The sequence below is a fragment of the Kryptolebias marmoratus genome, linkage group LG13, assembly GCF_001649575.2.
Source record: "Kryptolebias marmoratus isolate JLee-2015 linkage group LG13, ASM164957v2, whole genome shotgun sequence".
NCBI classification, from domain to species: domain Eukaryota; kingdom Metazoa; phylum Chordata; class Actinopteri; order Cyprinodontiformes; family Rivulidae; genus Kryptolebias; species Kryptolebias marmoratus.
The window spans coordinates 8,088,900-8,115,562 of record NC_051442.1 but is presented as its reverse complement, the minus strand read 5'-3'; the positions used below and the strand labels follow the sequence as shown (position 1 = coordinate 8,115,562).

Sequence of the window (26,663 nt, the reverse complement as noted above, 5' to 3'; positions counted from 1 at the left end):
AGGCAAAAGGTAAGGGATGTTGGAGGAAGTACACTGAAGATGGAGAGTTCTGACGTGGAGCTGAGACTGGAGGGTTGAATCAGGAGTGAAGATCAGAGAACAGGATCGCAGCAAGTGATACGGTAAAATGTGTGGAGCAATTAACAAGACTGAATGAATGAAAATTAGAAACATACCCTAATTAAAACTTTCTTAAAGCACCGAAACAATTAGAAAAGTCAGTCTGACTGAGTGGAAGTGTCAGGGCTGTGATTGTGGAACTGGTTTTTATAATAATGAAAATCATGTTTTCCTACCTGGCTCAGTTCACCAAAAAGAAACGTCTCGAACCATTATTCACCTATACTACTGCTGATTAGCTGTTTGAGAGGCAAAAGAGAGCTCTTTTTGGTGAGCTGAGTGAAATCATACAAATCCCACAAATGAACTGGATCTCCCATCATTATTTCATAAAGGATGGACCAGTGTTTCTTACACAAATAGAAATAAAAGAAGAAACTTTATAACTCCTTCATTAAACATTTAGATAATTCAAACAACTCCTTTCATACCATTCAGATACTTCCATAACATTTCTCTAATTTAGAAATCATTGCAAGCAGCAGCAAATGTCATCTAACGCTTACATAATATAATAAGAAGTGCAATATTAGAGCACAACAGTTGTTAAATAAATTGACAAATGTAAACCTACAATTGTCATTATAATAATAATGTGGGGAAAAAATGTTTGGTTTAGGCTCCTTTGTTTTCCAGGCAGCCCTGAATGGATAAATAGCTACTGGTGCAGCCTCTGCTCGGTGCCTACTGGGGGTTGTTAGAGAGCAGCATCTGCCTCGAGCAGAACTACATTCAAGCTCTGTGGTAACATCTTTCCCGTGCTGAGAAATGACCGTCATACTAATAGTACTGCTTAAGCATCAGTGCCTCTCAAATGACTTGGTAAATTAGAAGTCTGTTTGCTTTGCAAATAAAATGTTCTCTCAGAGTTTATTAGCGATTTTTTAAACTTTATCCAGACAGTTAAACATAAAATTGCTGGTCTCTCTCTTTAACTGTCATATTTTTCAAACACAAAACAATCAGTCATTATTTCCAACAGTAATTTAGTAGTTTTCTTACCAAAAATCCACCAGGAATAGACTGTTATAATGTAAAGATGTTCTTTTAAATCTTACTAACCCAATAAATTGATCAGTTTATTGTCTTATTTGTTTAGCAGCTGGACAGTTTTTACATTTTAGCCATACTCTAGCAGAGTGTCCCCAGTGATGTTTAGGATTGTCTTGCTGAATTAGGCAAGGCATGCAATGAGAAATATATCATCAAGATATGATCATCTACTCCTCCAGAAGCTTCATGCATTCCATTCAGCATCAATAGTCCCCTCAGAGATGCACAAATTGCCCATTAGACAACTGAATCTCTTATTCATACTGAATGCTGATTTTTGATTTACACTATCAAAGCAAATCGGATGGTCCCAGTCCTAAGAGGTGCTTTGTCTATGATTTTCCTTAAAGGATTTTAAATTTTGATTGGTCAGGCCACAGAACATCCCCTCACTTCCTTTTAGTTAATCTCAAATGAGCTGTAGGAGTTCAGAGAAGAGCTTGTTTTTTCTTGTGTGACAGTTAATGAGTAGAAGGTCTTTATCTCCTTTGATTTTTTTAGGTGAGTCAAGGTAATCAATGGCATGAGCTACACCTAAGCTCGGTGTGCTCTGGCCTTTAAAGATCTGTTCTTACCTTCTCTTTATGTGACTCCTATAGGGCAGATAAAAGTTCAGCTTGGTTGCTTTTGCAACCAGTGTTATGTTGTTCTGTGTGCTACACATATTTTCGAGCTCCCTGACTCCTAAAAAACAAAACATTCCTTGCATGAGTTTCTTCACCCTTTCTTTGAGGTCTTTAACCCTGTACTTTCATATTACACACACTCCACAGCCTGACCATCTCTACGAGAGACACTCCCGTGTCTCAGCCTCTAGGGGGCAATGTTGCCCCAAATCTGGCCACAACTGTCTCCTCCATCCTTACAATTGCTCAGCAGGGTGACATCAGTTTTAAGTGCTGATGTGAGGTCAGAGTTGGGATTTCCAAAGCAATAGTGGAGGTCAAGATATGGAACAGTGAAGCCCTTTCTCAGTCAGCAGCCAGACAGGCACCATAAAATATCTCTGTGGATGTTATTTCCTGCTGTTTCAGCACAAAGACAACTATCCCCACAGAGGCATTAGGTGTAGAGTACAAGCTGTTATCGACAACAGCCCCTGTGGGAGGTGTGTTTTGTGTGTGGGTGTGTGTATGTGGGTGATGAATGCAGATGTATTTAGAGGAGTTCTTCCAATAATTACGCTCAGTATGAACTGTTACTTGCACAGAGAAGCAACTAGAAGACCAAGGCATCAGTTACAACCTGAAATTTATTGTGTTTTCTTATACAAGAAGCCAAAGGTGAAGTGTTTGTTCTTCATTTGTCTAATCTTCATTACATCTCGTCTGAATTCTTCATTCCTGCCTTCCTTTCCTTCCCTCTCCTGTCCATCGTCTCAAATCTTTTGTAACTTCTTGTCATTTTTTTTTCTTCTCTTTTTCTTGATCTCTTGCTGAGCACTGGCTACACGTTTTTGGGAGACAAAAAAAAATGAAAGAAGAGAAAGGATGAAGTGTGCAGAGACCTGCTAAGCTGGATCAGTCGGTTCCCTCTGGTGATACTTCTATCCAGGACAACAAGCGCCACCTGGGGTTTGCATAACACAAACCCACACACTCCTCCTTGCTCTCGCTCATCATATCAGTCTCTCCGATACTCTTTTTGCCTCGTCCTTGTCCTTCTTCTGTGCAGCTCTGGTTTTCAGTGCGTCCTCCTCTCAGATGCATCATCTGTGGGGATGATTTTGTTGGTGGGGTGTTCAGCTGTTGTTTAGCCCGAGGCGAGAAGTGTTTGCAGTTTTTGTGCTTTATCACTGAGCAGAGTAGTCCTGTCTGTATGTTGTTGTGTCTGTGATGATGGAAACTTTTGTTGGCACCCTTCCACTCCTCATATTAGGGAGTTATTTTTGACTATTTGTTTGTTCCGTTTATAGACATTAGAGGGATTTCAGGGTAGAAGTGATTTGACTTTGTTGTGAACACAGATTGTGTAACACCAGGCGTTTGCCTGCTTTTACCTCTTTTTTCACACATTTTTGTTCTCTGCTAATGAATTTGCTCTTAAAATAACTTGCATCACATGAAACAAAAAATGTTTTCTTTATAAAAAATCATGCATTCCTGAGAGTCGTGATTGCAATTTTGTCATGGATCTTACAAAATATACAAGTTCTACGAGTCATTTTCTAAGGATTAAAGCAATTAACAACAAATTTAATTCATTTTTCTATACATGTAAATTTATATTCGTCACATATGTGAAAAATGTTTTTCTGAATCACATTATACCATACAGCCCATAACTAAACAAGACAAAAAAGAAAAATGTTGAGTTCAAAAAATAAAGTTTCATTTTAATGTTGAGCCCCAATCTTCTCACATATTCATTTAAAATCTGATTTGTAGTCATTTTTATTTCTTGTTGCCAAAAGGTGGTGTTTATTTGTTTTTTGTTTTGGCCTGGGGTGTGTTTATTTGTTTGTAGTGTTAATACCTCATTAACCACTTGACAGATATTATTGAAATGCTCAAAAGTCATTAATTTGTTGCACATATTCAACTTGTTAACTTTTAGAGTTAACCCAAATCAAGATGGCTACCACAACCATCTTGATTTTGCATTAATGCATGTCTGCATATAACATTATTTTCAAGATCTGACCAAAATGGCTATACCACACACTCCTAGTAGTCGGTGGTAAATCCTTTGTCTGCTATCACAGACATATTTTGTCATGTTTTTAACCACTTTTAACAAATGAAAGGAAACCTAAAAAGGCACACACAGCTTTCTACTTAAAAGGTAGACCCTATACTTAAAAAAGGAAGGTAGTGTACATGCATATTCATTTATTTGTCAATTTCTTATTCAGTTAGGTGACGGTGTCACAATCTTTGGTTGTTTTTTCTTGTGACCGTTTTTGTATTCTCGAGTCCTTTTCTGTTTTTTTTTTTTTTTTTTTTTTTTTACTTCCACTGTCTGCATACTTCTATGTGTTTCTCTCTGTGCCATCAGCCACCTTGTCCTTCAGTCAGTATTTTTCCATGTCAGCCTGCCACTCCCATCTACACCTGTTCCTGGTTTGTAATCAATCAACTGTTTCCAACTTCATCATCAGCCGCCAGCCCATATATTCTGTTCCCTTGCATTTCCTCTCTGCTGGTTCCTTGTTGCTGCCATGCACTGGAAGTCTATTTCTCGTTGTGGTACTCAACCAGCTTCGTTCCTTGTGATCCTTGTGTTTTTGCTGGCACGCCAGCTGGTTTGTTTTGTTTAGTTAATAAGTCCTTTAAGTTTTACTTAAGTTCGTTGTGTGGTCTGTGTTCTGGGTCCAACTTTCCTGCAAATGTGACAGACAGCAGTAACGTATTAGGACCTCTATGATGTTTTTTTCATAACCGATGTAGTTTATATACTGCTCATTCACGACTGTTTAATTCAGGAATGTTAGTTGTTCCTGTGCTCGTGAACAATGACTCTGCATAAACTATATGCAGATTTAAAAGAGAGTCTGCTCAATCTGCCATCTGCACTGTCTCATCATCACACCCCCCAAGCGCAGAGGGAGGCTGTACTGTAACGACAGGCACTTCTAATCCGTTGTTGAGTCTTGCAGCTGTTAAAAGGCCAGGGTGACGCAGGATGTAGACGTTAGGAAGGTTGCTGTTGTCTTTCCTTGATACAAAGCAGAATTTTAAAGTACTGTCTTTTCACTTCAGTCATTAAATACATTGAGTTATAATCAAATAAATTACAAACAAAATATAAAATATTATTAAACAACATGAAATGACACTAGTTTTTAGCACATAAATATCACAAAGTATGACTTTACTGATTCATGTTTTCATTATGAGTCCTAACAATATATACATAATGGGTAATAATTTAAATGAATGAGTTGGGTTCACCTACTAAACATCCCATTTTAAAATGATATCCCAGAGCAGGATTCATCAATCATGAGTTATTTGCTATAAGCATTGAAAAATTGTCATGACACTTATGGTTATTGTTTAATGATGGATGGACCTAAACTGTGAGGTGAAGTGAAATGTACAGTTAGAAATAAACTGCATGAAATGACTACAAACTTCATTTTGCCCATCATCAGCTTGTATTTGCAAGAGAAGCCTTTTTCTTTCCCTGATTGCCCTTTTGGTCATTGTCATGATTCACCAAAATGACACTAATCTGCAGATTCATTTCTGTGCATCAACATTAACTAGGTGCTTTGAATCGATCATTTGAGGCTGTATATAATTGTGGACACAGAGAAAGCATTATGCCCGGCAGAATAACGTGCATGCATTCTGAGGTGGACTGTGAATAAAGAGAACACTGATTGAGGATGTGTGCACAAGCTGTTCAATAAAATTCACTTTTTGACAAATAATCTTTTGGCTTTTGTGCAAAAGTAAATTTTGGATCCTATAGAACAGTAGCTCTGGCCAAGTCTTTGACAGCTCTGGACTTGAAGTGTTTCTTGACCCCTTTGGCTGTACTCTTTCAGATCATCGCCTTGTTAGAAGGGCCATTGCTGCCGATGGCCAGGATTTTCCTTTTACTGTTACTGCCTATCTTTTATTCATGCAGTCTTCTTTTCTCATGATGCCATTGACATTGACTAGCTCAGTGCATTGTGCAAAGAAGGGATGATAGAAACTATTGTATTTTCTTTCCCACAAAAAAGCTCAGCTGTGGGAGTGTGTCCCTGGTTTTAAATGCGTTTGTTTTCTTAGAGCAAAGTTGGTGTAGATTCTCAGTCATCCAGGACATGGCAAATCCAAAACTAAAAAGATAAAAAAAAAAAATAAAAAATTAGATTTCGTATTCTGTACACGCTACTTTAAATTATAAGTCTAAAAAGCTTTAGGAAAATGTAGACTATTGACTGACTGCAATTGTAGTGCACATGTGCAAACGTTTCTGCTCTCAGGTAAATTGGGTTTTCCTGTGAAAACAAACAAAACTTCCACTCTGAGACCTGGAATTCGATCGCTGCTGTTGTGTAGACAAATGGCTGAAATGCAACAGAATTGTTCCAATTTCACTTAAAAACAGTGTGGTGTAAACAGAACCTAAATTGCATGAGATGCTCCTTTATGTAATATAAAGTCTCACTCCGCTCCCACTGGAGAGTCATTAAGGTCTTTGTTTGTCTGCTTACAAGACAGATGCTTTGGCCTCCAAATACAACAGTGGTGTCCAATCCTGGTCCTGGAGGGCCACTGTTCTGCATGTTTTAGGCGTTTCTCTGCTTTGACACACCTGATTTGAATGACTGAGTGATTAACAGGCTCCTGCCAAACTTGAAAACCTGCTGACAAGCAGGGAAACATCTAAAACATGCAGGATAGAGGCCCTCCAGGACCAGCATTGGACACCACTGAAATACAGTATAAAAACCCTATTAAAATGACATTGCTGAACTTTGTGAGCAGTCACAAAAACAAACAAATAAAAAAAATGTGACTAAATAAGAAACACAGGAGTAGTTCAACAATGGAAACATCATTTAACATAGTTTGGAGGCCTTTGTTTACTTAAAAAACCTTCCACAACTTCTGTGGACTTGAATGATTTTGATAATTGTGTGCTGTTAGTAAAACACGTAGAATAATTAAAGGACTAAGTAAGTAAATACATAAAATGTGTTTTTCTCTTCTTTTTCTATAAATATCTTAATAGCTTCAGTCTTTGATTTTTGTCATTTCCTTTAGGAGAAAACCACTTTAACACATCTCAGGTATAATTGATTGTAACCGTGAATCTATTAGTCAACTTTAAAAGGGTTCTCATGTGACTAGAAAGGGCGAGTCGTGGAAATTAAAACACATTTTACTGGATAGTAAAAGAAAACAAATGTTTTATAGCAGTTTAGATGTGGAAATTTTACATGAAACCCAGGAAAACAAAAAGATACAATTATTGCATTCCATAATTACTAAAAAGAAACATCTTTAAATAAACACATTTTATGGTGCATATAGACATGTAGAATCAAGACTGTACATGCAATCAGATTTAAATTCTTGGAACAAGCGTGGCTTTTAAAATGGTAGGTTCTTGGCAATAAATGCCCTAAAGGCCTCCTTCTGCTGCAACTGTGTGGTCATGTTTTGGGATTTCTCCGTACAAACTCAGAGGTCCTTCACTGTGTGATGTCAGAGCAGAGCACAAGTCTTTAACATCCATAGCCAAACCTCAGGGGATAAACACTTCCTTTGAAGGTGTCATGATGGCTTCTTGCTCGTGACAACTTCAAAGTGAATGTTTAGGTCGTTTCTTTCAGATTGCCAGAAGGACTTCTTGCTATTTCACTTTTTAATGGGATTTTTTTTTTTTTTATTATTTTTAAATAACATTTGCTTCTGAGTGAGACCCCAGCCTACAAGGGCCCCTTCACCTGCAAAGCTTCTTGTTTGCTGGGTTAATTCACAGACTTACAGTGTGAACATTTTCTCTGGATAGCAAAACAAAAAGCACCAGCTAGAGTTTTAACTTCCCGTATCCATGAATGCGGCATGATTTGAAGTTTGAACTGGGTGGAGAAAATTGGAGGAAATAAAAACGAGGAGGTTAGAAAATCCCACACTGAACTTGATATTTGATGTACCAAATTTGTGAAAATAAATAAATATTATGTGTAATCTTATGTGATATCGTCTCAAATTCTAGCTCAGTATCTATACATTGACTGAGCTGCAATCATGTTTGTGTTGGCTACTGTTAGTTAGATGTAGTGGCCATCTTGAATTGGAATAACTCAGAAAGTTACTCACCTGAAGATGTACACCCATTGCTTTCCGAGAGTTTCATTGAAATCAGTCCACTGGTTCATTTAAGCTAACACCACAAACAGACAAGAGCAAAAACATTATCGCCCCTTTGGGCAATAATGACAGGTGACCTAAGGTTGTTCTTTTTTCTTCACTTGAGTTTAAAAAGTTTCAAATTGTTGCGTCAAAAAAAAAAGCTTTTATAATTGAGCCAGCAGGTTATAAATACATTCATTCTTCATTTTAGAGTTGTTTCAAAAAGGAAAAAAGATGGCTTCTCCACAGAAATGTACTCTGAATAAAGGAAGGCTGTTTCTGTGGCATCTCATGAGTCTTAAAATTAAAATGAAACATTGATTTATTTATTTTTTATGTATCTTGGCATAAACTAAATCCCTTTGAAGTGTTAATTTCTCTATTTTTCTATTCAGGCCTGTGTGGACTGCAGTTAAATGATGTTTTCTCTTTTGTTGTTTTACTGTTGGTGTTAGAGAGGGTGATGTGAAGTGTACGCTGAATAAACAAACTGGAGTTTTTCACTGGGTGGTTTTGTTGTTTATCCATCTAAAACACTTGATTTTGAATTTTGAAGATTTTATAAAGTGTAAACAAGTGAAAATTTGAGGTGAATTAAGTGGTGTCTGTTAGCTCAGTATCAGTTCTTTAGCACTGCAATAGTACAGAAGCGATTTGTAATTGGCAAAATTTAACTGATACCATTGCTACCTGCCTGAATTTTTGAGGGAAAAAGAAAGTTTATTGGATTAAGTCAAGTGTACTTCATCAACAATAAATAACTGTACCCCTCCTTGTGAATAACTATGAATATCTTAAAAGTTCAAAGTAGCATAAAAAATCAGAAAGTTCTTTGGTGTATATATATATATATATATATATATATATATATTCCCTTCTTTATTATCAATGTGACCTCCTTTCTTACCTCTGAGTTCTGCATCTTATTTAGGCTGTTCTATGCATATTTAAACCAAACTATTTGTCACACATGTCACATCATGATGTTTTGATCTCAGTATTTTATTTATTTTTTTCTTCTTTGGTATATTCTTTCTAGTGCATAAATCTCTCAATGACAAGCCCCTGCTATGCTGTCGCCCATCATTATCCTTTAGGCTGTGAAAACTCCCACAGGCCATTTTTAGTCTGTCAGTCTCATAATGTCAGTTTTTCTTGTTTGTCTTCTATGTTTTTCCAAGCAGATTGGTTTCATATCATGCAGCAGGTACATATGCTGTTTATCATATGTATATGTCCAGAATGACTTTACATGGAGTGGCGTTAGAAGCTGGCACGTGTTACATAATGTTTTTGTATCCATGATACGCATGCTTCCATTGTCAGGCCGTTGATGTAGGTGTTATTTCATCTCCAAACGTGCGTATGTTTGTGTGCATGGGATTACAACAAGTCAAAAGGCTGCAGTGCGGAAAAAATGTGTAGGTGTGCGCTGTGAAGGCAATGATGCGGAGAGGAAAGAGAGTGTGAATGAACTCAGATCTTTGGAATTCATCTTCTGCATCCTTCTCTGCAACCCATCCTTCCTCCTCATCTTTCATTCAAGACTTTGATGTAGTTTATTATCCTAACATCGGCAGAGCACCAGTGATCAAGCTGTAAAAGTCTCTGACTGATTCAGTATCTGCAACTTGTAGCGTGGTGATTCTATCTATGTAGGATTTGAGGGATCCAAAATTAAATACCATAACGAATGTCATAATTTAAATCAATACATGCATGAACATTTAGGTGACTTGTTTTAAAAATACATAGCTCTGCAAAAGAATGTCCTACATGGCATCTTCATTTTCATTCACATTTATATGTCATTTTACATTTAAACATGGCAAAATGATGTGTAAAAGAAAGCTTATTTGCAGTGAAAATATGGGCCAGTGGTTTTTGTGTCCCATGTATTTATAGACAGTGTTTCACAAATTTAAATAAAAATGGCATTTTCTTTAAAACACATCAGTGCTGTGCACATGAGAACTCCTAGCCTTGTCATCTACCTGTCAGTCGGTAAATATATGCATCAAATTTAGCTGATATAGTTTTTTGAACTTCATCTATCACACAAAAAAATCAAATAAGAGTGAGCTCTAAGAATGTAAATTTTTGTGGAAAATAGCATATTTTTTAATTTATTTTTTTATAAACCAGCATTTCAGAAAGTGTCATTGTGTCACGAATAGGTTTTATGAATAATAAATAGTGATCAGGACTGAGAAATCTCACATTTTTTTATGCAAAGTGTGACTGTCAGGTCTGAAAAACAAGTCAAAATGTCAGCCGTACCTACAGCCACTTTCAAACAACACGTGAAACGTGAAGCATCTGTCCAGCCTCAGGAAACAGGATCTGTCAGCGGGTGATGATAACAAGATGTCATGAACACCATGAACCAATGGTTGCAATGTTCTAATGTAACAACAACAACTTTTTAAAAATGATGTTTGCAATTTTGTACAGTTAATTCAATTCATTTATTTCGAAAGTGGTTCAGCACCACATAAAATAAAAAAAATCACGAGTTAAATATGAATAAACCTTTTATTGTCACAGTAAACTTTAAATCAGATTCTTTTTCTTATCTGTGAGATCTAAAGATGGGAGTCCACAGTGACCACAATAACAGTCACTCATCTGTTTCCATCTGAGACATTTGCTGCCTCTGTTCTCTCTTTTTTGAGATGTGTTCCTCCCATAAAATTCAAAATTGCCTTATTTTTTTCCCCCCAAAAAGTACAATGTCTTAATTTAAACATTTGAAATGTTTACTTTGCTACATTGCAAATAAAATATAGGTTTATAAGATTTGCAAACCTGTTTATATTTACATTAAACCACAACGTCCCAACTTTAGCAATAAAATAAAAGGCATCCACTGTTTATAAGGCAGCCATTAAGGTGAACTTTATGTAGGAGTATCATAGCATTTTGGCTGAAATAACAGTGTAATACAAAATTAACAGCCAGGTAAAGGTTTTTGAACTGTTTTGAAATTCTTAAGGTTGGAACTCTTTTAAGGTGGACTTGCTATTACTAGCCATTTCCTACTCAGTGTAATCTGAACTTCTTCAAACTGAAGCTTTTCAAACAGCTATCTACAACATGTAAGATATTAATTAATTGTTCATAACTTTCCCACAGAACCCAACATCCAGTTCCTAAATACATGAAGACAGCAATTATACAGTTTTATATCTTTAATAATTAAAAACCAAGTGATTGGACTTCTTTTCTCATTAGTTTCACTCTTTGGTCCTGGATGATGTAGAATCTACACCAACACTACAGCATTAAATAGTTTAAATACTGTTCAAGACAGTATGAACAAAAATGTCTTCTGACACAAAACTACCATGTAGCCCCACTTAAAGTAGGCTACAGGAAGTTTATTTCCAGACTCAAGAGTGTTAATAAATGATGTATCAGCATAAAGGACAGAGTGAAATACTCCAGCAGACAGAAAATCATTTCCAACATTTTTCACATTGTGTGGTTCAAATTTTAATGAAGCATTAACTGATTAAATCCCAAAGTACCCATTAAATATTAATTATTTCATGTACTTAATAAGCCTTTTTCTGTTTTTCTCACCCTTAGAATTGACATTCAGGCAGTCCATTTAGTCACGTTTTGATGTTTCTTTATTTTCTCCTCCGGATTGTTCACATCAAATATTCACACAAAGTGACAACATCACATTTACTTCTTCAGAGAGCTCCAGTATGATCAAGCTGTGGCTCCCTGTTTGCTGATATGAAATTTGTCAGCAAATGGGGATTATAGTTAAACTGGAATATTAGTCAATCAGCTTCTGTGTGCAATCACACAAAAATGTTAATTAGAAAGAAATAAAGTGCCAATGTTTATGTTGACACATAAAGAAAACATGAAAGGAGACATGGTTCAGGCTGCCAAATGCACTAGATTTTAATAGAATTTCAGAATTAAACATCAAAACAACGAGTGCTTCAGAGCTTGTTAAGACACACAAGGACCCATACAAACATTTCAAAGAATTTTTTTCCTCAAAACAAATATCAGAAGTCCCTGTTCTGTGCTTGTGTAGGGCGCTGCTGCAGCACAGTAATACAGCTTTTCAGCGTGAAGGTGTTCTTTACTAGAAGTAGTCTTCTTAGACTCGGCATTGTTTTGTTTATTTTTGATACATATGTTTAAAATAACCTTTGGTTATTATATTAATATCATTAGCTGTTTTATTTTTATTAAAGAACTGAAAATGATCTCTCAAAACAATGCAAACAATATGTGAGAGTTGCATGTAGGTGTAAATGACATTTAACACCACATCAAAGTTTGTCTTGTTAATTTAACTTACATAGTGCTAACTTTACCACTGTGCCAGTGTTTATCTAATCTTCATGGGCTCAGCGCTGAATTTAGGCTTTGAATAGCAATAATATTTAACTTTTTCATGGTGTTAAAGGTACTCACTGCAAAGTATGAAATCAAACATAAAAGGGTTATCCTGAACTATATCAAATGATGCAGTTTGAAGGAGCTTATTTCTAGTTTTCCAGATATATTGAGTGCAGTTCCAAAATGTGAACCAACAAAGCTCGTCAAAAACCATGTTGAAGTTCGACTCACATGACTAACCTACATTAGGCTGGTTGGAGTCTGTGTAAGTAATCAATATGGTCGTCAAGTTTAAGGATTGACCCATTTTCAGTCACTTTGACTGTTTTTACAGGTAAACACGCAAATCCCTGTGATAGTTCACATCTGGTCTTAGATTTTGCTTATAAATTTATAATTTAAGGACACATTGACCATTGATATAAGAAAAAATATTGTGCAGATGTTGTTTGTTACCTTATGAATTTTTTTTCACTTCACAATGACTAGCTCACCTTTAAATTTTTGACACTTCCTGTAAATTTAGGACACTTTATAGCACATTTTTAAACACACTTAAATAAGTTAAATAAAGTCACCAGTAGTGTCAATTTCATTTTTTAATCATGAAAATGCAATTTCCATACACAACAGTCGTGTTTCCTCTTACTAGTAGTGTTAATTAACCTATATGTTTCTTTATTTTCTCCTCTGGATTGTTCACATCAAATATTCACACAAAGTGACAACAGGTGTTATACAAACACACAGAGTGAATTTTTATTATTATTATTATTATTATTATTATTATTGTTTTTTAAATAGGTGATCTATTCAATATGACTGGTGGTGCTAATTTCACACTTTGTGTCGTGTTCTTACACATTTTTAGTTGTGTTGTTTGAAGTACAATGTAATGATTTTCATTTAGTTTTACTTTTTAAGCACTTACAACCAAATCAATAAACAGACTGCAATCCCATGGTTTCATCTTACACTTCTAAACTGACCAAAATAATATAATAAATATAATAGACAGATTTTTATCTCTACCATAAGCATTGAGGAAATCAAAAGGCTCGTAAATGACAAGGCTGTCTGCCCTGATAATATCCACAGCTCAAAGAAAAGCATACAGTACAAGTTAGAAGACACTGACACATTAATCTGATCGGATTAATCCCTGAAACGATAAGACAAGTTTCTGTGTGAGACATTTACAGGGAGAGAAAAGAGGAGAAAATTAAACAATGAAAGCTGGTTTCCATCAGTCAGAGTGATGTCAAGGAACTAGTCCTGACCAGTAAGCGGATTACTTTGTCACGTACCTCGACACAAGTGTGTATTTGCTTGTCGCAGCTGTCACTTTACAAGGAAGATGTGACCAACAACTTCTCCATGGAGGTTGGAGAGTTTCTTAAAGGTTCTCCCTTACACTTGTTCACATCTTTCACTTATTTTACTCCCTAAAACAGACCAGTTATCTGTAAAATACAAAGTGTGTTTTGTATGAGGCAATGACAGTAATTAAAAAAAAAAAAAGTTGATTTCCGCTGTTTCAATCGAAGCTGTCTATTTTTAAACATAATAAAAACTGTCCACAGTCCACTATCTCAGGTATTTCATATCACGTGAACATTATTAAAGATTGTAATGATGTTTGCTTAAAGGGGCCAAGCTCAGAGATTAATAGACTGATGAGAATGACTGATCTTTTTAAAAATGAAGTCATAAAAACAGTTTTTATTTAGATTTTTTAGTATATAGGAGAATATTAATCAGAATTATAATAGTTTATGTAGTGCTTTCAACCAAGTAAAGAGTATATATTTGTTTATTACAAAAGATAGATTTTGTTGTGTTTTCACAGTGTAAGCCTTTTATTAGTAAAGGCAAACTTTAATGGACTGTTCTGAATTGTCCTGATTTGACACTCGTCAGCTGTTTTCGAACCCTGAAATAAATTTAAAAGCTAATGTAAGAGTGCTGAGGCCCTGATCTCTCTGTGTGAGACGTCTAATCAAACCACAGACTGCACAGTGTGAACGAGTACGGCAGACTATAAATAAACCAGAACCATACTGCATGTCTTCCTTCAAACGCAGCCCGGGCTTGGATCAAGCAAGCGTGTCCAATCTTCAGCTCCTACGCGATGCAAACATCTTTGGAGGGTGACTCGTCAGTCAAAGGAACACAAAAACAATGAGGAGCGATGAGGCACAGAGGAGGCCGACTGGCTGAGGTGTCAGTCAGAGCAGGGAAAAGACATGAGTATACAAAACTCACTCAAGGCGATGACCATATTTACATCCATACATGTAATTATGCAGCGAAACAAAAAATAGCCTCAAATATCTTTTATGCAGATGAAAAGTGGACAGTTGTGTTTTTGCCTGTGTGTATGCCTGCTAGCAAAATATGTCATGAACCACTGGATGAATTTAAATGAAACTTTCAGAAATGATCACTGAATGTATGTCTACTACTGATTAACTTTTGAAGTCAACCTGATTCAAGATGGCTAACAGTCAACTGACCTTTAAAGAATGTAAAAACAACTATAAATCAGTCAAATGTACAGATAATGAGTTCAGGTTATGTGGTAGCAGCTGAGAGTCATTCCCAACACATTCTTTGAGTGTGACATCTTGTGATATTACACAAGATCGTGCATAACATTAGGTTTGACTAAAACGGACACAACTCTGTCCTCAGTATAAGATGATCTTAGTCTAAAACTCTAGCATGAAAGGCGGTGGGCGATATGCATTACTTCAAGGAACGCTAGGCCTTCAATTCAATGTGGTTTAAAATTTGGATATGAGTTTCTGTGCCATTCACACATGTGACAGGACTGGTAACTACTCAGATACAAAAAGTAGTCACAGGAGAGACTTGAGGAAAGAGAAGAGATGGTGAGACAGACTGATCATCAAAGATGACAAAGAAACACTTCATGAGAGAGATTGGCAGTAAGTGACTGTTGCCACAGCGAGAAAGAGGGAGTGAGTTACACATTGACAACAGGGATTCAATTACAGGCTATTGTTCTGACTCCCACTCCTGGGGATACCGGCAAACATGGGTTTGTCAACAGGGGGGTGGGAGAAGTGTGCGTGTTGACAATGGAAGCCATACTCAAGGTGTGTGTGACTAAAATCTCTCACAGTAACTTTGTCAGTATCCAGGGTGAGCCTGGCCCGAGGCAAGCCCTGCAGAAATAGGAAAATAAATGACAGGCTCCATCACACAGCGAACACCTACATCAGTCATGCTTTCATTAGTTTAACGGAGAGTTCTGCAAAGATAGCGAATGAAGTAAAAGACCAAAAAAAAAAAAAAAGAAAAAGTGACAGGACGGAGCACAAGAATAGAAGCAAACGAAAAAAATAACAAGACCGAAACAGACAAAGACAAATTCAACACAGAACAAAAAGATAGAGGGCATGGCTAACGAAGCCACCTTAATGCTGATACAGTTGAAGTTACACAGATTTTAAAAAATGGTGAAAAAAACGATAAATGTTTCAAGATAAGGAAGAAAGAAAATAATGGGAGGCATGTTTAAAAATAAAAAAAACACAGACTGTCAACGTGTTAGGAGCTGCTCATATTCGATACATGACAGATTGTAAAGTGTTATGTTTGCAGTTTTAGCACAATAGCTCCAAACAAAACCTGAAACCTTACTATGTGCACTGTGGTAACTCTGCAAAACTTCATTCATTTAAAATTTTACCACAAGGTGCTTGTAAGCTTCTTCTGAGAAGCTGCATTTCTACAAAATTGGAGTCAAGATGAGAGGTTAAGCTGAACAAATTTTATTCTAAAAATCAAGTAAAGGATACATTAGAGTCTTCAGATCAATTATTGGTCAAAAGAGAGTTGGAACAATATGCATTCAATTCAGAGCAGCCAATGGTTTCCATTTAACAACAAATAACACAATTGCTTAGCTTAAATAAACATATTTTAAACAAAACCTGAAAGAACTTAGATACCTAAAAAAAATATAGGAAGGCATCTTGCTTTAAAAAATTGTGGACTACACAAAGCTGCTTTTAACTGTGGCTGCATCTTCAGCTTCCTACTTAGTAATCAGTGAAGTAGGTATGCACAGGCATAAAATGCCATTAAAAAAAAAACAACCTGGTAAATATTTGCTGATTAAATCATACTACCTCAGGGTGGCGGGGTAGGGGGTGGGGGTGGGGGGACAAAAAAAGATGGGTTTGATTCTAGAGTTGACAGAATCACAAAATACTTGAAACTCAGCTTGAACAATAATAACTTCATACTTCTTCTAGACCTGAGCCTTTTTGCCTGTTTGCTCTTATCTGACACAAAAGATTTAAAAGCTTCATAAAGAATTAAAAAATGTGTCACGGATCAGTTTATTTAATCAATCAACTGAATACGCTGCAGTTTGAACTGTAGTTTTTAAACTCTGAATTTACGGATAAACTCACAGTTTGTTGAACCTCCTTCCTGGAAAACCCCATCAGTACTATTTGTTCTGATCTTGTCATCCTTATACTTAAAAAGAGTTGATTTTTGAGAATTATTGTTAAACAATGTAAAAAAAAAGTGTTTTAAGTGCTGTTAATGTGAACATTTAGCTTCGCCTTCAGGCCTGTCTTGAGTACTTAATAAATTTTTGCATTCTCAATGGTCTGAAAACATTTTTTCACATGAAAGATTAAAATATGAGTTCAAAGAAATATCTGGAGCGGTGTAGTAGAAACCAGCCTCACAGACACATGTAAGCTTCTTCACAGCACATTACATGATGGAGTCACATGATACATTCAATTTAAGAGTTGCATTTATGTTAGACAAGCCTTCCTGGGAGGTCTGGTAAATATCCTTCATTGGGAGAGTCCTTTACTGTCTGTCCATGGGACATTATCTGTGGACTGAACTGGAATATGTGAGTATGGCAGCAAAATATTCCCAGCAGATTATTGCACTGTAACAAGATATTCAATGCTGCTCGCCACACCTGTCAGTGTTTTTAAAGTTGTGACTAATGGGTGTTTAGAATACATATTGATATATCTGGCCTTGTCAGACAGCACTTCTCGCTTCAATGTTCATGACAAATGAAGCTAAATGGAGAAACTGTAGTACCAAAGGGCTCGAGGTTTATTTTCCATTGGAGACAAGCATGTTGGAATTATAGATTTTTTCCATGCTACACTAAGGCACCTCAGACTAATGTTTCCAGGAACTGCTTCTGTTATTGTCTTGTCATTTATTAAAGCAAAACCCTCTCAGCACACCCCTGTACTAAAATGAAGGACAGGGTAGCTGCATGAATTGATAAAAAATAAGAAATTGAGACAATAAGTGGCTAAGTAAACAGATAAGGAGGGAAGATACAAGTAGGCCTCCATTGAAAATGTAACGATTGTGTTTATAGTAGTATACGTTCCTATTTTTTTAAAATTTTTTCTTCCTTTTTTGTTGCTATCAGCTAAAACAAATAAAAAAACCAGGGTTTTTCAACAAAAATATTTAAAAAGATTTATATTTTATTTTGGAAAAACAATTGAAGTACATGTTTTAAGTGTAAATGTTCTAATTTTGTTTGTTTATTCCTATATTCTTTTGTTTTTTTTTAATTTTTATTTTACTGATTTGTAAAATCTACTAAATATGTCCCTTCTCTGAGTTTGCTTCAGCTGTACAGCTAAATAGAACGGACAATGTGAGAAAGAGGTTTTGTTGACACAGCAGGTGGTACAATTTGCTTTAGCAGTCAAGGTCAGAAACAAAAATTTGGCTGCTGAAACCTCTTATGCATGATAGTATAATCCATCACCTTTGCTCTCTGTCTCCCTCTCTCTTTTCCTCTCCCTCTCTTTCTTAGTCTGAGGAACCCTTCGTGGATATAGTTTAAATAAAATAAGAGCATGTGTAGCACATATACACATGATGTTTTTCACCAGTCCCCCAAAACAAACAAACAAACAAACAAAAACTCCAGTGCAGTGTATTTTAGCTACTCTGTTAGACTGTTTTGGTGCAATAACAAAAAAGTACATCAGGTTTGCACCTTTCCAAGCTTTAAACAATGGAGAACAAAAAATATAAGATCAATCATACAAGCAGGTGTGTGTCCATACCTCTAAATAAAACCCTGAATCAGAACTTCCCACTATTGATTTTAGTTTCAGCTAAAGGTAGACCAACATGGAGAAAAGCTGCCATTTTTTTCTGACAGAAAGTAGGTTTGACGATGACTAAATATTTCTTCTGGATGTGAAATCATCTTGTCACAGAGTAAAGAGCACTAAAACTTATAATTTGAAAAGACCTTTTGCCAGAGGCTGTCCAGAAATAACAGAACAATAAAGTAGAAATAATGGAAATCATACCAAAACCTCTAAATGTAAAATTTCTGAGCTGGCACACCCCCCACCTCATTTCTTTTCTACTGCCAAATGTGGACTAATATGGTGTTACTGTCTTAGGTAAACCAGAACATTCATGTCTTTACTAAAACACAAACTAATTGACTTAGTACAAATTCACCTGTGCCTCATGGTAATTTGGACAGCATATACACACCACCACCACAAATGTGGTCATTTTTAAGTGATGTTCTATCAGATAGTTATCAATAGTTAGCACCTTATCAGCCATGATATCAGTCACAGAACATAAAGTATGAAGAAAAGGTCAGACGTCTTCCTCTGGGCTATGCTACTGGCTAGCCAAACAAAGGTCGTTTTATATCATTTTTCAGGCTTATACATCAGTTCTTTCTCAAAAATGTCAAACTGGTGTAAAAGAATGGTGCATTCACTACTATCAAACCCCTGAGCCTCTATATGAGGTTGTTTGTTTAGTTTTTTGCTGTTTTCTCAACCAACCAACATCTGTGTTACTATGCAAATGTATGTGCTGAGTATAAATAAACCAACATTGTCGTCCTGATGCTGCTGAATGTATGATTCTGTTGAGAGTTAAGTAAACTTTTGACTCACAAGATTTGCTGATCAGAAAGACTGATACATTCAGCAGGCTAAGTGCCAAACAGCAACAAACTAAAACAAATGGTGCAGAGGTTTAATATTCGCTAATGCAGTATTCTTTCCCACCAGCATGACATTTTTGAGAAAGAGTTGATTAATAAACCTAAAACACAATATTACCCAAGCCTGAAGGAAAACTTCTGCCTTTTCTCCATACTTGTTGCTGCATGATTGATGTCACAGCTGATAAGGTACTATCTTTTGATAACTATTTGACAGAACAAAAAATGACCAGACTATCTCTTTAAGAGATCATAATCATTTTATGTATTTCTGCAGGACCAGGCTGATTTTGTAGCCCCTTGGTTAAAACTGGCCTTTTAAGCGGACAGTCATTTTGTCTGTCTCTGCGTTAAGTTTGACTCCTCTCCAGGTTCACACAGGAAACTCTCATTTGCCTTGATTTCCTGCCAGTTTTGCCACCTGACCTTCCCAGCCTTTCTGCTCACCTTCATGCCAAGAGTTTATATGCTTAAAGTTTTTGCCTCACAGTCAAAGCTTTTCAGAGTTATGTAGCCTGATAGTGACCTTTCCTGGCGCTTATCCTTTTTCTCTTCCTTTTATTTTATTTTTTTTTTTTTTTTTAAAAAAGAAACAAACTTTTTTAAAGTACACTATTTTAGTTCGACTTTCTGTTGGTGGAGGGAATTTCAACAGAGTAATTTCTCAGTAAACCAGCAAGAGCGAAAAGCAGAAATTCAATGGAGGGAGTTTTGTGAATGCATTGAAGAAGTCGAGGAGATGGGCTCAAATTGGAGCACAGAATGGTATTTGGATGCAGAATAACAGTTCTGAGCCTGAGTACACGATACCTGCTCTGGCTTTTTAAGTGGGAAGGCAAAGTTTTGAGGAAAAAAAGACACAATGACTCAGGATGAAATCAAGGATTTATGTTGTCAAAAAACAGCCACAACAACCACATTCTTCCAGTATATATGTAACTCTCATTTGTTAAAGGCAAATTGTTCCCTATAGTACACAGTTCTCAATGCTTGGAAAAATATATCTAATTACAAACTGGTTAAAAACCTCTAACACTATAGTATAGTAGATACAGTATAGTATAAAAGTAAGGTATTTTCCTGTTAATTTACCATTGAATGTACTTTGCAGTGTGTGGGACACATGAACCAAATAAATGCTGTTTGAAATTATTGCTACAGGTATTATGTTTAATGTGCTCTAAATCTAAAAAGGTTTCTAATTTATTCTGTTGATTATGCCATTATGTTTGCAGTTAGCCAAAAAAAAGCCATATTATAAACAGAAGTCACATCAGTGCAGTTTACACAATGTAAGTGTAGATGTAAATGATAATGTGTTGTATTAAAAGGAGGTTAATATCTTTTTTAAACTCTGTGAGTCCTGAAGGATACAAATATTTTAATTTTATTTTATCATTCAAGCGTAACGGCCTCGCTTATTGAGCAATCCTTTTCTCTTCCACTACATTTTCCCTCACCCTATAATTTTTTGGCATGGTGTCATAGTTTATCTGTGCTCTGTAATCACGCAGACAAGCAAGTGTAATTAAAGATACTTGTGAAGTAGAGTGGTTGATGTAATAATCAGGCTGGGTTCACAAAAAGACAGCTCTGTCATAAAAAAAAGAAAAGACAGCTCAGTATCATATAAATCAGAGGAAAGAGTAGTGGTTGTCTGTTACTGAGGGGAAGGGGAAGAAATGGAGCAGTCAGTGTGGAAGGGAAGAGCAAGCAAGACCTGGGGGATGTGACAGCGTGACAGGCGAATCAGGCTTAGAGGGGGAGGAGAGGAAAGAAAGGATCAGGGACTGAAAAAAGGAGGAGAGGAGAAATGGATGTTGGGGGTGGGGAGTGGAGAAGAGTTAGGAGACAGTATCTTCCTCCATGATGTTACATGAGTCTGTTCGGCTCAGAGCTGTCAACATTTATCAGTCAACAGCCAAGATGATGAATGGTAGATTTTCTTTTTTTCTGCCGGTGCTTTTTGTGTATTTCAAAAGACTGACAAGGATGCATACAAAGAGGCAAACTTTCCCTTTAATATTCATTTTACAACAAATTTTATTTAAATATGATCACATTATATTGTCAATATAATACACATTGAATTATACTATATATGCCTTTTACTTTGGATAAGCAATTATCAACTGGTGGCTCCTTAACCATAGTCAGCTCATGAGAGGATCCTGTATGGGTTGCAAAATGATTTACACTAATTCAGTGCTAGAATTAGATGCAACTAATGTCAGGAAACGTTTAAGATGGCAGTGCCTTAGCCAAATATTTGCTGCTTGTCAACAACACAATGAGAAGAGTGGGAAAGTGTTTAAGCTCTTTCAAAAAACGGTTCTGCAAAAATGGCCGCCCAGACCAGTCTGTCTATGCTGGATGTTAATAAATCACAGATGGAGACGTGAGCTTTCAGAAATGAAGTGAACATGGCGGAACCAAAAGGAGCGAGGAGCAGAACTCAGCTGATTTGATGTTAAGCGCAACACATTAAATATGTGATGGGTGTCATCCTCGTACCGTTTTTTAAACATGTCAAATTAATTGGGTTAAATTAACTCTTTGTGGTTAACAAAAATTTTTAATTTGTTATGCGTCAGCATTGATCATCCCTCAGTAATACACCTGTATGTTGTTGTTTATTCCCACGACTGGGGGGTTACACAGGCTACATATCATCTTCATCACATTATTGAGACGCAAAGCAGGCTTACCTTTTCAAATGTTGGCTTTTATGACTCTGTTACAAGCTCGCTTTGGGCACAAAGACACATCATGGATGGGTTAGCTTTGACCCCCCTCGCCACCTTGGCCCATTCAGAAATCAAACCAAGGCTGCCAGAAGGCATCTAAGTCCTGGCCTGAGGTGTCTTATGAAAGAGCCTTCTTTCTCTCTATTTCATGAACCATGTTTAGTGAAAGTTGAACACCCCACATGATGAAAACAAAAACAAAGATTGATCCTCACTCTGTTGGTCTAGAAAGATTTTGTTGATGGTCCCTTAGTTAGAGGTTTTACAAGCTGCAGGCTTTCTAAGCCGACATCAAAATTCATATTATGTTCTGGACTAGTGAAACGTCTGACAAGAGGCTGAGACATTTACTATTTAGGAATAAAAATATTCTTTAAAAAGTTTTTTTTTAACAAACAACATAAAATAACACTCCTTACATCGTTCCTTTTGAAATTTTGCACCCCCACCTACCAGCATTTTTAATAGAGAAACATTGCCATGACAACAGCAGTAACAACTTGCGTTACTTAACCAAAAAGGCAACATTTCAGCCATTTATGATGTGGCATGTCTCTCTCTCATTGCTGAAGACAAACAGACAATATACATTAAAATGTCATTGAGGGGATGGTCACAACCAGACAAAACTCAAAGGACTGAAGAGATGAGTTACAAAATGACTCTGCTTTCTGAGGACTATTCTCTGTGTTTGGTCGCCATAGTCCTCGTTTGTTGTCATTGTCTCCAGAAATGGCCTCAGGTTTTGGTGTTTATAACAAGATTGCAAACTCTCAATTTAATGGCTAGAGACTCAAAAAAATTCACACACAATTAGATCAAATCTCCAAGCTATCCCTCCATAACATAACAATTTATTAGTTTAAAGCTTTGTTTTTGCAGAATAAAGTCTAAATGCTTGGCTTAATGCAAGTTAATTACTATTGCAGTTATTTTGCCAGAGAAAAATGGACTGTTTTGTCTGTTTATCAATGTGATTAACACCCTGTAAGTTCTTTTTTTAACAGGATATGAAACTGAATATTGTTTTTAGCACTTTGTGGGAATATTTCTCTGAGTTCACTAAATGTATCCAGCTTAAGGTTTCTGACAACAGTGTCAACAAACTGGAGCATTTGTGAGTATTTACACATTACAATATTTATTCATGGGTATTGATTGGTCTCTACACAGAGATAGCATAAGTCAGGACCTGACAGTAAATCATAAGTGATCTTTTCAGTGGTGTTTTCACAAAACCTTTCGGATATGGCTGCTAAAATGAGCCCCTTTTAAGCTGTTTCTGGTCATTTACAAATACAACTATCAAGCTGCTATCACCCTACAAAGATATGAGATTACACAAAAATATCAATATATATATATATATATATATATATATATATATATATATATATATATATATATATATATATATATATATATAAAAATATCTTAGAACTGGCTGAGTGACTGCACTGCCACTGGTTAGAGTGGAAGGCTGTATGCACCTTCCTCTACTTCACATGAAATTGGCGGCTCAGCTCTGGTACTACCTATTTTGGAAGTTTTTACAAAAATAAGGTGGAAAGAAGGAATGTCAAATGTGATTTGAAAGTATTGTGTGAAAGGGGCTCTGATTTCAGAAAATGTTATGTCTAGTTGGTACATTTTCTCACATCAGAATAGTGAAATATTAATCCAGAGCAGCTGGATTTTTAATGTTCACTATTAGTAAAAAAATGTGTTTGCTAAGTTGCTGTTTGCATGTGTAATTATTGTTTGTCCACATGGATCTCTCCCATATCTCCAGGTCTCACTTGTTATTAAAGCAACCTGGGAAAAAAAGTACAGCTGGTGGTCTGATCATACAGTGGAGTCTAAGGTTGATTAACACTATTTAAATGCAAATTAAATGCAATACTACTCAGACAATAACAGCATGAATATTATGAAAATAGCCTTCAATAATCTGGAACTATTAAGTTAAAACATAAACTTTTAGTAAACAGAAATCAGATTTCAGGTCATCAATTCTTTAACATTACTGTGTTAAATAAAATCCTGAATATTGTGTTGATCCTCTTTTAAAATCTATTGGATCTAATTTAAAACGGCCCACCTTTGGTGCTGCTACATATGTGCACCCACGACTGTTCATCCTATCACCTTGTTCTCTGGCCATCACAATTTGTTCCTCGTTAAAACTGTTTTGCTTCTTAAATTTGCCAGTTTTTATATATTTTTTTATTTTATTTTATGTGCAAGAGTTTGAAAGATAACCGACTTCCTATGATTAAAGCACACTGGGAATTTCGGTGTAATGTTTGTTTCACAAATGGCAAACAGCAACATGAGGCCTGAAGCACAAACATTACAAAAAAGGCCAGCAAACAGTGTGCCAATTCTTTTACAGGTAAAATGAATCACCACAAGAAAACAATGGTTTCGCAGGTGGTGAAAATGGCATCACAGCTGTGTTACCTCAAACTACCCCTTTGGCATGAAGCATTGCTCTGTTGTCTTTGAAATTTTTGGAAACAGTGGAAAGTATCATTCTTCTCTACAATGTTTTTACTGTTTTTATTTTTCCTCTTATGCTTTCATCTTTGTGAGAATGCATGTGCATTTTCAAATTAACTGTGCAGTCCTTTCATGTTTTAATGTTTTATGCTGGTGTCTGAGGTGCATTTGTTTCATTTTTATGCCCTTTTTTGGCTCAATATGTATAGTATACCTTTCTACATCTATACCAACAAATTATGGTTTCCAAGGTTTTGTTTTCAACCTTCAAGTCGGGCTATTTTTGATTCCTTGTTTGCATGCTACTCTGACAACATGCTTCATTATTTTGTGCATGCTTATTTATATGTGGGTAAACTCGCCCATTTTGAGCTTATCATGGTGAATTCAGGAGGAGATGGACAGGCTAAGGAAGCAAAATGTGTGAGTGAACAACAAAGCCACCCGAAGAGATGGCAAGCAGCTTTTTGTGGTGCAGGAAAGAAGAAACAAAAAGCTGGCAGAACAGGAAAAAGAACACATATGCACACAGAAGGATTCTCTCAGACACAGGGTGAAATAAAAAAAACAAAAAAATACAGCAAATTACTTTTTTTATTTCTCAATCTTCTTAAATTGTAGCTCAGAGAACCAAATGTGTCTCTTCCAGTCTCTTTTTCTCAGCTGTGACAGTTTAAAAAAATGGGCTTGCATTTTGTTTCATTCACTAATAAAAAATATCAGAGAAATCACAAGGATTGAGATGATGAATAGAACAAACATACTATCAACAGTGTTGCATTCTGCTTTATTAAATTACGTACTTTTGTTTTCCTCCTTGTTCTGTGTTGTGAATAACAATGGTTTTGGGAGGTTTTAACTCGGAATATTCAGCAGGCTCTGTTGTAATGAAAATGAGGGGATGCTTGATGTTTTATCATTTCTCCAGTCTAATCCTATTCTACATGGCCATGTATATTAGTGGTATCCCTCAGAATGCCATTGGTGGATTTATTTGTGCCCCATGGTAGCCAACGGGATGTAAACTGTAATAAAGAATGGTGCACTTTCTGCCCTCAGTCAATCTTGCCTATAAATCAACAAATCCTTTATCACATTACTATATTTGTTGTTGTTGTTATGCAAAGAAAGTAGACCAAATTACACAGTGGGCTTGAACAGAGCACACAATGAGCTCTCCCTGTATGAAACTGGAAACTTATGACAGGCTGAAGCATTGAAAATGACTGCAGGCTGTCTGCACCATTATTAGCCCAATTATAGTGTGGATGGGAGAGGGGCAAGGAGAAAGACCTGCAAAAGGCAGCAAGAATGAACAGTAAAAGTGACACTTTGGGGAATTCATTAGTAAAAAAAGAAAAAGGCTTAATCATGAAGTACATTTCCAGGACCTGTTAGAGTGTATAATCTATGGCAGTTGGAAGAGAAATCTGTAAAAAATTAAAAAAGGTTTCATTATCTAAGGTAATTATTGTCTGACATTTAATTTCCTACTCATTGTGCAACAGCTCCACTGACATGAATCTCTTCATCAGAAGAAAGTCTCATCAGATGGTTATATTAGTTTTCTTGGGCAGAATTGATCATTTTTGGTGAAAAATGTATTTTTCAGTTGTGCTTTGGTTGATAATCTTTATATAAGAAAGTATTGCTCTACCAAAAGCACAGTAATTCAGGACGAGACTATTTTCATTTGTCTCTTGCCTTGTCAGCATGTACCATAAATCTTTCTTTCACTTAAAATTAGAATTTAATGTTAGTGAAGAACCAGCCCTTGTAAAATCTTTTCAAGAAGAACATATTCATGAACTCTGTTTAAAATGTCTGACCAAAGAGAACTCATTTTTAACTTGTAATATCAGAGTGCCTGCTAATAATGAGGAATTTACAGACTGTTTACTTACTTATTTAGCTTCTTAGTTAGCTATCCTTAGCTATGCTGTAGTGATGGGAATTTCAGCTCTGTTTTGGGATCTGGATCATTTTGCTCTGCTCACCAAAGAGAGTCGGCTTTTTCAGCTCACAAATAGCTCCTCACAAGTATTACTA

General features: G+C 36.1%; 1 protein-coding gene across 2 annotated transcripts in view; it reads left to right on the top strand.

Annotated features, from left to right (window-relative positions):
• Positions 1-1,749: 1,749 nt before the first annotated feature.
• LOC108238913 (glutaredoxin domain-containing cysteine-rich protein 2) overlaps positions 1,750-26,663 on the top strand; it is a 41,242-nt gene continuing 16,328 nt past the window's right edge. For both annotated transcript variants that reach the window (XM_017421280.3, XM_017421277.3), the window contains exon 1: positions 1,750-2,747. The gene's annotated coding sequence lies outside the window, so the exon portion shown is untranslated. The remainder of the gene's footprint in view (positions 2,748-26,663) is intronic.